Here is a 12,166-nt window from a genome sequence, read left to right as displayed (position 1 = left end):
GGGATTCACCTGGCAAGCCTGCTAGGGGGCGATGCTCTGCCCATCTAGGGTGTTGCTCCATTGCAACCAGAGCCATTCTAGCACCTGAGGCGGAGGCCACAGAGCCATCCTCAGCACCTGGGCCAACTTGCTCCAATGGAGCCTTGGCTTCGGGAGGGGAAGAGAGAGATAGAGAAGAAGGTGAGGGGGAAGGGTGGAGAAGCAGATGGTCACTTCTGTGTGTCCTGGTCAGGAATTGAACCCAGGACTTCCACATGCCAGGCCGACGCCCTTTCATTATTTTTTAAAATGTGTTTTATTTCAGACAAACAAAATGATTTCAATTACAAACAACAGGCTTGTTTTGAAACACTCTTGTGGCTCCATTTTAGGAACAGTTCTTTTGGCCTTGTTTGCCTCTGACGGGACCTTTGTTTGTATCTGAAGTCAGTAGCTCTGAAGCTACCTTACAAGTACACTCTTCTCGCAGCAAACCAGTACATGCCATTATTATTTTTTTTTAAACTTCATCTTTCAGTAGTTCTGCACACTGGTTTTCTTCATCTTGCACTGCAGCTATTGGGATAGCCTTTCTTGTTTCCTCCTCTCAGATCCATCCTGCATGTTGAATTGAGCTCCTAAATACTGATTCTGTTTTTAGTTTCCTGTATCCTACATGTGCCTGATCCATCAAGTTAAAGTTCCTCTGTGTGGATTTTCTCATCTCATGCTAAGGAAAACCTAAGTCCTACCCAAAGCCTTCAAAGCCCCACATACTCTGGTCTTGCCATCTTCCGTACTTACTTTTTTCTCACTCATTCCACTCCAGACATACTTGCTCTTTCTCTAGCTACTCAAACACAAGCCTTCCTTTTACATTTACTTCTATTATCTGGGGTACTCTTCCCCAAGACACCCATGTAGTTCCATCTCTCACCCCCTCTACCTTTATTCAAATGTGACTTTATTGACGAGGACTGCTCTGAACACCCTGTACAAGAGTATACCCTCCCTGCTCACTCTCTATCCCTCTTTTTTCCCCACATAGCACTTCTAATTATTGGTATATATCTGGATCTCTGCTTATCTTTCTTCATTGGAATACAATTATATACTGTATTTCCCTATGTATAAGACACTCCCATGTAGAAGACTCACCTTACTTTTTGGGCCTGAAATTTGAAGAAAAAAAAAATGTATTACAAATGGGGAATTATGGTACGGTACATAACCTGTCAATTTTAAGAGAATCATTTTTGTTTTCATGTCTGGCTTGTTTAGATTGTTAGAGAGTAGAGGCCAGGGACTGTGCTCTCTTCACCTCTGTATTCTCAGCACTTGACTTGGGGCCTCAAACTTCATAGGTGTCCTAAAAACATTTTAAAATGAATAAATTTAAAGTGTCATCTCTTCTAGTCTTCCATTCTGATTATTTTAACCCTTATTAATTCACTACTACAAGTTCATATTGCACTTATAACTTAAACCACATTACTAGCACTTGCTACTAAACTATGGTAGTTTCTTATTCTTTTGAGGTCTTAAATTTTTTTTCATTGATTTGAGAGAGAGAGAGAGAGAGAGAGAGAGAGAGAGAGGAAGGGGGAGAGAGAGAAACACTGATTCATTGTTCCACGTATTCATGCATTCATTGGTTGATTCTTGTATGTGCCCTGACTGGAGATAGAACTGCAACCTTGGCATACGGGGATGACAATCGAACCAATTGAGTTATCTGGTCAGGGCTATCTTTTAATTGAATTTATTGGGGTGACACTAGCTAACAAAATTATAGAGATTTCAGGTGCCGAATTCTACACTGTACACATCATCTGTACATTGTACTGTGTGTTCACCACCCCAAATCAAGTCTCCATCCATGATCATTTATAGTTCCATGCTCTCCTCCACCTCACCTCCTCTTTTAGGTTCTTAATTATTATGCTACCTTGCGCCCCATCTGATGCAGACCTAATAGCATAGCTGAAATAGTGTCAGCTTCTCATCATGCCCTGTCTTCCCTGGGTAGCACCGGAGATACAATATCAAATGTCAATCCTTTTCTTAACCCTAAATATATCCTTTTGCTTCTACCTCCTCTGCAAATAACCTGGCACAACAGTAGCAGAGATCTGAGATGCAACTTCCCCTCTAAATCTATATTTTCATCATACTCTCTGCTGAATGTCCTCACTAGCTTTTCCATTCATTGATTACTTCATTCAACAAATATTTATTAAATGCCTTCTATATGCTAGGCACTTTGTTAAATACCAAGCAAAACCAAAACAGAATAGATAAGTTCTCTTCCTTCTGTGGAGTTTACATTGGAGGAAACAATTAAAATGTAGATAAAGATATATCTCAAGTTTAAAATTTAGTAAGTGCTATTGGAGTATTTGGTACTGAGATAAAGACTAGTTGCAGTGGATAGAGCATCAACCTAGGACATTGAGGCCCCAGGTTCGAAACCCCGAGGTTGTAGGCTTGAACTCAGGCTTACCAGCTTGAGTGTAGGTTTGCCAGCTTGAGTGAGGGACTGTTGACATGATTCCATGGTTTCTGGCTTGAGCCTAAAGGTTGGTGGCTTGAAGTGCAAGGTTGCTGGATTCAGAAAGGGGTCACTGGCTCAACTTGAGCCCTATGCTGGTCAAGGCATATATGAGAAGCAATCAATGAATAACTAAAGTGCTGTAACTATAAGTTGATGCTTCTCATCTCTCTCCCTTCCAGTCTGTCTCTTTTTTTTTTTTTTTTTTTTTTCATTTTTCTGAAGCTGGAAACAGGGAGAGACAGTCAGACAGACTCCCGCATGCGCCCGACCGGGATCCACCCGGCACGCCCACCAGGGGCGGTGCTCTGCCCCCCAGGGGGCGATGCTCTGCCCATCCTGGGCGTCGCCATATTGCGACCAGAGCCACTCTAGTGCCTGAGGCAGAGGCCACAGAGCCATGCCCAGCGCCCGGGCCATCTTTGCTCCAATGGAGCCTTGGCTGCGGGAGGGGAAGAGAGAGACAGAGAGGAAAGCGCGGCGGAGGGGTGGAGAAGCAAATGGGCGCTTCTCCTATGTGCCCTGGCCGGGAATCGAACCCGGGTCCTCTGCACGCTAGGCCGACGCTCTACCGCTGAGCCAACCGGCCAGGGCCCTTCCAGTCTGTCTCAAAAAAAAAAAGAAAGAAAAGAAAAGAAAAAAAGACAGGCCCTGGCCATTTGGCTCAGTGGTAGAGCATTGGCCCAGTGTGTGGAAGTCCCAGGTTTGATTCCCAGTCAGGGCACACAGGAGAAGTGCCCATCTGTTTCTCCACCCTTCTCCCTCTCCTTTCTCTCTATCTCTCTCTTCAGCCAAGGCTTCATTGGAGCAAAGTTGGCCCGGGCACTGAGGAATGCTCCGTGGCCTCCACCTCAGGTGCTAGAATGGCTCTGGTTGCAATGGAGCAACGCCCTAGATGGGCTGAGCATTGCCCCCTGGAAGGCATATTGGGTGGATCCCAGTCCGGCACATATGGGAGTCTGTTTGACTGCCTCCCACTTCTAACTTCAGAAAAATACAAAAAAGAAAAGAAAAGAAAAAAAAAAAAGACAAAGAAGACTAGCAAGTAGGGACCTGATTTGCATATAGTTAGGACAGGAGGGGATATTTAAGTTACAATCTAAAATAAAGAAAAGCTAGCTATACAAAGAAGATGGGGACAAGCAGGGCTCTGGGCAAACAGAACAGCATCTGCAAAGGCCCAGCGGCAGCAACAAGCTTGCTGTGGTGAGCAAGGCAGAATGGCAGGAGATATGATTGGAGAAGTAGAGACATGCAGAGGAATAAGAGCCTTATAAGGCAGTGTAAGGAGTTTTTAGGCTTTGGAAAGTAGTTGAAGAACTGTAAACAGAGAAGTAATTGATTCAATTCATATTTTAAGATGAATCTATTTTTTAAAGTTAGTTCAGCAGCTGTGAGGATAATTGATTGTTAAAAAAGAATGGAGTTGTTGTAACCCAGGGCCAAGATGACAATGACTTACAGTAAGGTGCTTGTAGTGGAGAGAAAGAATAGACTTAATAATCTAAGTTAAAACTTTGGACTTTGATATCTCCTTTACTTTTGCTACCAACATGCAGTCAATCATAAAATCTTATAGGTTCCAACCTTTACACTTTCTCACTCATGACTCCCTATTTCTCTGTTCCCACTGACCCACTGGTGTGATTCAGCCAGTTCGCAACCAGTTCAGCAGAACCAATACCTAATTTTTTGTTGAGTTCAGCGAACCAGTTGTTAAAATGACACTTATAATCAGAGTTCTCTCTAAGGTGGGTGCCTGGGCAGCTACCCAATGTGGAAATTACAAATTTACATTCCTTACTCTTCTTTAATGTTCATCTGTGCAACAGCATATTCTAAGCACCTGTAGTAATGTTCATTCTGTCCATAGGTGAAAAAAATTGCAAGTGAGGATGCCAATCAAGAAGCAATATGGAAATATTTTAAATAACAGTTTTATTGTTTTTTGCCAGGTATTATTTAATATTTTTTCATTAATATTTTAAAACTTTCTTATAACATAATCTAGTTTTGTGTACCTCTTTTATTGTTCTTATTTAAGTAATAAAGGCATGAAATAATAAACTACCTTTGGTATATCTTTTTTTATACTTAACACAATCATTAGGGCAGAGAACTGGTTGTTAAATTATTTGAATCCTACCACTGCACTGACCCAATGCAGGACCATGTACTTCTCACCTGCATAATTATAGCAGCCTCGTTGCTGATCTCAGTTTTCAGTCTTGACTTGTTCCAATACAATCCACACAATGGCAGCAGAGCAAACTTTTAAAAACACAACTCTGACCACGTTTCTGTTCTGCTCAAAATCCCCCAAAGGCTCAATAGTTTGGGAGTCAAGTTCCCTGAGAATCCAGCCCAAATATATCCAGTCAAACTGGGTGCTTTCCCCATCTCTATTCCTTTTTGTGTGTTATTCTTTCATTATAATACATCATCCTTTCTGGATATTAATCTCCCATATTACATATACAGAAACGGAAACTTTGTGTGGCTGCCAATGTTAGAACCATGGTCTCTAGCTAGAGGTTGAACACTAAACTATTACACTTTATTAAGAATGCAGCCATTAAAATTCATGATTTAGCCTGACCTGTGGTGGCTCAATGGATAAAGAGTCAACCTGGAGCACTGGGGTCACTGATTGGAAATCTGGGGCTTGCCCGATCAAGTCACATAAGAGAAGCAACTATGAGTTGATGCTTTCTGCTCTTCCTGCCCCTGAGTGTTTCTCACTCAATATCCTCTAAAATCAATAAATAAAATCTTTTTTTAAGAGAGAGAAAAAGGAGAGTAGAGAGAGAGAGAGAAAGAGAGAGAGAGAGAGAGAGAAAATGGGGTGGAGGGAGAGCAGGAAGCATCAACTCATAGTAGTTGCTTCTCATATGTGCCTTGATAGGGCAAATCCAGGGTTTTGAACTGGCAACCTCAGCATTCCAGGTTGACACTTTATCCACTGCGCCACCACAGATCAGGCAATAAATAAAATCTTTTTAAAAAAATCATGATTTAGAAGAATATTTATATAAGAAAGTACCCAGATTAAGTAATTAAGATTTAAATAGTAAATGTTTTACAAAACTATGTATAGTATGATTATAATCTTATAAAATTGGTTATATCTGTAAGGTGCAATTGGGAATGATTTTTGTTTCCATTATGTTTTTCCAAACTTTTCACAATTACTAAGTATTACTTTAGAACAACAATAATGATGAAAATAATTAGGGGAAAACATCCCATGTATCCTTTAGGGCTCTCCTCAAACACTGGCTCCTCCTGCCCTCCCCCTCACTCCCACCAACATACATACTTATTATCCTTTCTCTCCCCTATCTTTCTTTTTATTTCTTTTTTTTTTTTACAGAGACAGAGAGAGAGTCAGAGAGAGGGATAGACAGGGACAGACAGACAGGAAATGGAGAGATGAGAAGCTTCAATCATTAGTTTTTCTTTGTGTGTTGCAACACCTTAATTGTTCATTGATTGCTTTCTCATATGTGCCTTAACCGCGGGCCTTCAGCAGACTGAGTAATCCCTTGCTTGAGCCAGAGACCTTGGGCTCAAGCTGATGAGCTTTTGCTCAAGCCAGATGAGCCCTTGCTCAAGCTGGTGACCTTGGGGTCTCGAACCTGGGTCTTTCGTCCGATGCTCTATCCACTGCGCCACCGCCCAGTCAGGCCCTATCTTTTTTTATAGTTGTGGCCTAACACATCTCCCTGCAAAACTGAAAGGTCCTTGAGTAAAGACACTATGTCTTGCTTACTGTCATGTTCCTCCATTCCTCATTATTTCACAATATGTTGTTGAAGTCAGCAGCAGTCATAATTTAGAATTTTAAAGGCTGACTAAGATGCCAGAATTATTAAGAGAAAAAGGCTATTCAGACAAGAGCTATAGAGTAATCTTGAGGAGCTCTGTGAAATGCCTCAGGCTACCTAGAAACCTAAATTAAACTCAAGAGTAGGTGAGCAGCACTGGCCCAGTAGCTCAGATGGTTGGAGCATGTCTTTTTAAAAAAAATTTTTTTTTTTATTCATTATAGAGAGGAGAGAGAAGGGGAGGGAGAGAGACAGAGAGGAGAGAGAGAGGAGAGAGAGAAGGGGGGAGGAGCTGGAAGCATCAACTCCCATATGTGCCTTGACCAGGCAAGCCCAGGGTTTCGAACTGGCGACCTCAGCATTTCCAGATCGACGCTTTATCCACTGCGCCACCACAGGTCAGGCGGTTGGAGCATGAATTGATAAGAGAAGGTTGCAGGCTCAACTCCCCAGGAATCAACCAATGGATCCACAAATAAGTGGACAACAAATTGATATGTTTCTCTCTCTCTCTCTCTCTCCCCCCCTTCTTCTCGCTCTAAAACTAGTAATTTTTGTGTGTGATAGAGTCAGAGAGAGAGAGAAACAGAGAGAGGGACAGACAGACAGGAAGGGAGATGAGAAGCACCAACTCTCCGTTGTGGTACCTTAGTTGTTCATTGATTGCTTTCTCATATGTGCCTTGAACAGGGGGCTACAGCAGAGTGAGTAACCCCTTTCTCAAGCCAGCAATCTTTGGGCTTCAAGCCAGCAATCTTTGGGCTCAAGCCAGTGACCATGGGGTCATGTCTATGTTCCCACGCTCAAGCCAGAGACCCCATGAGCTTGTGAGCCCTCATTCAAATTGGATGAGCCCACACTCAAGCCTGAGACTTCAGAGTTTTGAACTTAGGTCTTCTGCATCCCAGTCCAACACTCTACCCTGTGCCACCTCTTTGTCAGGCTAAAAATCAGTAAATTTTTTTTAGAGTAGGTGAGGGAACCTAGACTAGAACAACAGGATCCTCTAACTCAGAGCAACGGACTCTAGGAAAATGCTTCAACCCTCTGAGGACAAAAATGCACCTAGGAATCCTTCACGTTATAAAAGAATCACTTGCTAGTATGTACTGGGCACCTATTTTATGCCAGGCACTGAAAATAGGTTCAAGAAGAAGAAAGGTCGATATGATTTTTGACTTCAGGAAGCTTACAGATCTGTTGGGGGAGAGGTTATATAAACGTACATATTTGTGTAATTATAAGCAAGATAATTTCAATAATATGGAAAAATGTCCAGGGAAACTTGTAAATGAGGGCTTAACCAAGTCTGGAAGGCTAGCTGCACTGAGACCTAAACAGTGTTCAGGAGTTAGCCAGGTGGAGAGAACATAACCTTCCTTAACTCCAAATTCATGAAAGAAACTGAACTGTCATTCGAGGAAGCATTTTTTCTCAATCTATTGAGATCTTGCTTCCAGTTGTGTCTTTGGCTCAAATAAAAAAATTTAATTGATTCTAGGAATAGAGCTAGAAACAGGGAAAGGGGGAGGGAGAAGGAAAGGGGGGAAGAACGAGAGAGAGAGAAAGAGAGAGAGAGACAGGGAGAGAGAAAGAGACATATCAACTTACTGTTCCATTTATTTATGCATTCATTGGCTGATTCTTGTATGTGCCCTGACCCAGAATGGAACCTGCAACCTTGGCAACCTTAGCATACAGGGAGGACACTCTAACCAACTGAATGACTCCGTCAGGGTTAGCTCAAATAAGTTTTTATAAAAATATGGGTTTGGGCCTTCTCAAAAGAGCAGTCTTGAAAGTACTGTCATCACACTTGCATTCAAGGCTCCCAAATATTCCTATTTAAAAACATTTAAGGAAGGTATTGCTAATTTACTAACAATGAACAGAGTCAAGGTAGTCTTGCTCAATACCCAGTATCCAACATATGATCTTAGCATTTACATTTTCTAAATCACTTGTCAATTAAAGAAACATGTACATTAAAAGTATATTTCTTAAAGATGATGTCACGGACATTTCCCCATGTTAGGAACCACTGTTTGCCTCTCTACTTAGGACCGTGAGCTCCCCGATTCCCTTCTGGCCGATGTGGGGAGGCTGGGCTGCGGGGAGGCAAATCCTTGCCGGCAGGGGCGTGCTCAGCCTAGGGATTGGCGGCGGAACCTCTAGAAGATGGAACTTGGACCGCACGGTGCTCCAGTCCTGCGGACAATCAGGAGTGAAGCACCCGCCGGTCCAGAAGGAGCTGACGAGAGCTGGGCTAGCGGCGGCCATCGTGCTTTGCAGTTGGGTTTCGGAAGGTGTAGGGCAGACGTCAATTAAGGAATTGTGTTCTCTCCAATCGCAGGTGAGTGACGGCCTGTCCTCCCGGGAGAGCTAGCAGGCGGCAGCTGTAGATCCCGAGGAAGGTGCACTTTGGGGGTCTAGGCCCACCCAGGGTCCCTGCGGGTGGCGGGGCGAGGAAGGGGCACCTGTTTTTCTGCCCCGGAATCAGGCGGCACGGGGCAGGATGGGTTCCTTTTCTGATGTGCGTGGCCATCTGTCAAACACTGCTGTCAAGTGGTGGGTTATTTCGGGAAAGAACCAAATGACTAAACTGCAGACAAACCCTTTCTTCCCCTTGGCCTCAATTTCCTCACCAGGTAAGGAAAAGGCGGCGGGAATCTTGGACAGCTCAAGAGGCTGTAACGCGGCTGTTGTTTGTTTTCAGATCTCCCAATTAGTGTATGAGAAAACTGAGCTTTACTACTAGTAGTTAACGTCTTGCCATAGCCCAAGTCCCATTTGAGTGCGAAAAAGATGCAGTAGGGGGAAACGAATGGTTTATAAATGTTCCAAGATTTTACCACAAGATAGAAATTTGTTTTGACAGCAGCGAAAACTGACATCTTTGGCTAAAAGAATCAAGCTCGTCATAAATTTAAGGTATTTGGTAAATTGGGCAACATATGTGAAGAAATCCTTTTATCTTGAAAAATTAAATCCAATATTATTTGCATATTCTTATATCAAGATCTGTATTACTACATGTATTGTTCTGAAGAATGTTCTCTGCTCAGTATTAAATACCAGTTAAGAGGAAGTCACGTTGAAGCAAATGAAAGGAAAGGAACATTTATTGACTACTATGTGTAAGGAGGTAGTCATGCACACAGCAGTCCACTAAGGAAGTTGGTAATATCATTTCTATTTTACAGATGAGGAATAAAGGAAGATCTATAATTTGTCAATGGTTAGTGGTGCTGATGTATCAAAGCAATTGTATATGTAATATTGTTTTAGTGGATTTGTATTCGTTATCAAAATATTTTGAACTTTAAAAACTTTAAGATTAGGCCCTGGCCGGTTGGCTCAGCGGTAGAGCGTCGGCCTGGCGTGCGGGGGACCCGGGTTCGATTCCCGGCCAGGGCACATAGGAGAAGCGCCCATCTGCTTCTCCACCCCTCCCCCTCTCCTTCCTCTCTGTCTCTCTCTTCCCCTCCCGCAGCCAAGGCTCCATTGGAGCAAAGATGGCCCGGGCGCTGGGGATGGCTCCTTGGCCTCTGCCCCAGGCGCCAGAGTGGCTCTGGTTGCGGCAGAGCGACCCCCCGGAGGGGCAGAGCATCGCCCCCTGGTGGGCAGAGCGTTGCCCCTGGTGGGCGTGCCGGGTGGATCCCGGTCGGGCGCATGCGGGAGTCTGTCTCTCCCCGTTTCTAGCTTCAGAAAAAAAAACAACAAAAAAATTTAAGATTATTCTATTGGTATTTTCTACATTTGCAGAAAGGAAGGTTGCCTTTATTTTAGAAATGGTAAAGAAGTGTTTTCAATAATTATGAGGGTTAACAGTTTAAATAAGTACATTTTAACCTTTCTTTCCTTGCACTTCAAGCAAGAATTGAGACAAAAGATTAGGCTATCAGAAAAGAAATCAGTGCCACATCATTTGAAGCTTACAAATCAGAATTCTATAGTAATGATTCATTATTTCTCCACCCTCTTAAGTACACTTGATGGAAACTCATTTAAATTATTTCTCTGCAAAACATTACTAACCAAATAATTTTAAAATCACAGTGTTGGAAAGTTTCTCTTCCTTGTGTATAGCTTTTAGAACAATTTCAATTAAAAGTATTTTAAGGATTGAATTTGTCATTGCTTATTTACTATACGTAATTTAGAATACACAAGTTGTGAGTACTCAGACTCACAACTTACTTCATAATATAGAGGTTTTTTCCCCCTTTTTTCACTCTTCAAATATCCTATTGTTTATATTTGTCACAGATTTAGCCTTCTTTCAATTGAGTGTCACTTAGGAAATTTGAGTATGTACTTTTTGTTGATTACATCAACCAGAAGATCTTTTCCATTATTGTGATTGCTATGCATTCAATCCTAAAATGTTTTCTTGAGTTTTTTATTTTCATCAGTGACTCAAAACTTTAAATGCTATAGAATGAAAATCTAACAATTTTCGGGGAGAATACTTATAAAGCAGCGTTGTCTTGAAACATTGAACATTGTTACTGTCCATCCTTAATAATGTACAGGGCCTTGCTGAACTTCTGCAAAACATGGTCAAGAAGAGATTTTGGTATTCTTTATATTTCTATTAGTTCAGTTTGAGACAGAGGTGTGTATAATTCCTAAGTTAGCTTACAGATAGTATATTGATCTTATGGATTTTGTACATTTTTTAATGTTATTCTTTTTCCTTGTCAACCTACTCCCTTCTCCACCTCATTTCCCACCCCTCTGGTAACCATCCCTTTGGTGTTTGTTTCTATGAGTCTGGTTTTGCTTTAAGTTTCCACATATAAGTGAATCCATATGGTCATAAACCTGACACGGTTAGGTAGAAAATTATGATTGATCTCTTTTAGTGAAACTTTTTAAATCTGGAGTTGAAGGAAACTCGTCTAGTGTCTTTTCTGGTGACAGTCAATGACAGTGTTGTTAATAAAGTAAAATCAGAATACCATGAACAGCTTTTCATATTAAAAGTTGTTAAGGCCCTAGCCAAGTAGCTCAGTTGGTTAGAGTGTCATCCTAATAAGCCAAGGTTGTGGGTCTGTTCCCCAACGGGGCCTATACAGGAGTCAACCAATTGAATGTATAAGTAAGTGGAACAACAAATTGATGTTTCTTTCTCTCTCTCTCTTCCACTCTCCCTGAAATAAATTTTAAAAGTTTTTTTTTCTTAAGTTAATATTGAAGTTAATTTGAAAACTGGCACTTAACTTACTGGGCATTGAATTTCCATTAACTTAGTCTGAACAAGTTAATTCCCCCTTATACTGTATAGTATTCAAGGTGTATTCAGGTATATTATTTTCTTTACTCATTTTTACAACTCTGATGCCGGTGATATTCCCGTTGTATGCAGAAGGAAATCGGGGCTCAGAAAGATTGACTTTCCCAGAATGAAATAACAGTATTTAAAAATATGCATGTTAGCCTGACCAGGCGGTGGCGCAGTGGATAGAGCGGAGGACCCAGGTTTGAGACCCCAAAGTCGCCAGCTTGAGAGCGGGCTCATCTGGTTTGAGCAAAGCTCACCAGCTTGGACCCAAGGTTGCTGGCTTGAGCAAGGGGTCACTTGGTCTGCTGAAGGCCCACGGTCAAGGCACATACAAGAAAGCAATCAATGAATAACTAAGGTGTCACAATGAAAAACTAATGATTGATGCTTCTCATCTCTCTCCATTCCTGTCTGTCTGTCCCTATCTATCCCTCTCTTTGACTCTTGCTCTGTCTCTGTAAAAAAAAAGAAAAAGAAAAAAAAAAAGCATGTTAAATCCTTATTTTTTAAAATTCTAATACA

General features: G+C 41.9%; 1 protein-coding gene across 1 annotated transcript in view; it reads left to right on the top strand.

Moving 5' to 3' along the window:
- The first annotated feature begins 8,551 nt into the window (after positions 1–8,551).
- The window catches only part of SAR1B (secretion associated Ras related GTPase 1B), a 33,592-nt gene continuing 29,977 nt past the window's right edge, over positions 8,552–12,166 (top strand). The window contains exon 1 of the mRNA XM_066272493.1: positions 8,552–8,710. The gene's annotated coding sequence lies outside the window, so the exon portion shown is untranslated. The remainder of the gene's footprint in view (positions 8,711–12,166) is intronic.

This window comes from Saccopteryx bilineata, chromosome 4, assembly GCF_036850765.1.
Source record: "Saccopteryx bilineata isolate mSacBil1 chromosome 4, mSacBil1_pri_phased_curated, whole genome shotgun sequence".
NCBI classification, from domain to species: Eukaryota; Metazoa; Chordata; class Mammalia; order Chiroptera; family Emballonuridae; genus Saccopteryx; species Saccopteryx bilineata.
The sequence above is the reverse complement of the archived record's forward strand: the minus strand, read 5'-3'. Positions and strand labels throughout refer to the sequence as shown.